The following is a 1496-nucleotide window of genomic DNA, read 5'->3' as shown; positions in this document are numbered from 1 at the left end:
AAACTAATCTACTTCTCATTGTTCTCCGAACTGCATTCACCTTTCCAACATGTATAAAGACGAACCCTCTTGGAATAATTGGCATCAGTCGTTTTCGCTATTTTTTCTTACCACCGTTAAAAAAGTAGACTACTACAACCTTTTGTATACTGACTCTGACGTCGAATTCACAGAAATTAAAGCCTCTAAGAAATATCGGTCTTCTTTCTGTTGATTTTTTTTTATGTTGCATATTACACTGTCTTAAGGAGTTGTAACGGTTGAAATTGTTTTGATGAAGGTTGAGATTTGTTGCAACGGCAAGTTGTAAGATGTGAAAGATGAACAAATGATGAAGTTTTAAGGAAATATTTATTTACCCGTTGCATTATGCAATACCTTGCCCCGACGGGCAGGTGATAAAATCGTAAAGCATGCGAAGTAAACATAGATGTCGTAGAATTTTCTTGTATAGTTTGTGTACACATTATGTTAGCAGTAATTCACAGAAAGAGATAGAGTGATGTTGTAAGAGAACAGAATTAGAGCTAGTGAGAGTGAGAGAGTGTGGGACGAAATAACTGCTTCGTTGGCGAGATACCAAAGTTGTTCTTTTTCCCTTTCTCTTTTGAGATGGCGTTTTGGTCCGTGGGGCTCTGCAATCTCCGTTCTCACTGAGTTGTCACCAAGTGACTAACTTATTTCTTTACTTGTCAATGAATGACATACAGAGAGGGGACAATACAAGACCATACAAAGCATTTAGGTTTAGGAGTTATGACTGTCTTTTGCTTGCGGGTTCTTGTTTTTATAAAACTATTCAGAAGGATAGACATATCGTTGAGAAGAATAGATTTAGTTGATTTAGTTGAGAACAATAGATTTAGGTGGCCTTTTTATCTTAATTCTAGCTTTTGGTGAAGTAGAAGAGGTTAGAAAGGTCAAGTGGTGAAGACATAATTTCGGCCTAGCTAAGGCAATCTGGCAAATGCAAAACTGCTGTCACAGAAAAACTAGTTTTACCGTGTGAAAAGTTCTGTTGAAGTGTTAATTTAAATTTGGCCATGATGGATCGAATCCACTTCATGCTTGCAAGATTCACTACAGAATTTTTATGATTTAACAGTAACATTATTAGTTGCAAATAGTTCTGCTTTAGACAAAGTGGCGGCCACAGTTGATGCCATTTTTGTAGTCAGAAAATTGCTTCATATTTTGGTACAAGGCTGGCAATTTTGAGTTGAGGGGGTTTAGGCGATAACATTGACCTCAGTGCTGGACCGATACTTAATTCTATCCAACCTAAAATGATGAAAAGCAAAGTTGACTTCGGTGCGATTTAAACTCAGAACGTAAAGAGACGGAACAAATGCGACGAAGTATTTTGTCCAATGCGCTACCGATCCTACCAGCTCCCTGCCTTCGGTTTCACATTTCGGCACGAGGCTGGCAATTTTATTTTAGGGGGCGGGGAGAATGAGATTACATCGATTCTAGTATTTGGCTGGTACTCTATC

The sequence above is a fragment of the Octopus sinensis genome, linkage group LG10, assembly GCF_006345805.1.
Source record: "Octopus sinensis linkage group LG10, ASM634580v1, whole genome shotgun sequence".
Taxonomy (NCBI): domain Eukaryota; kingdom Metazoa; phylum Mollusca; class Cephalopoda; order Octopoda; family Octopodidae; genus Octopus; species Octopus sinensis.
The sequence above is the reverse complement of the archived record's forward strand: the minus strand, read 5'-3'. Positions refer to the sequence as shown.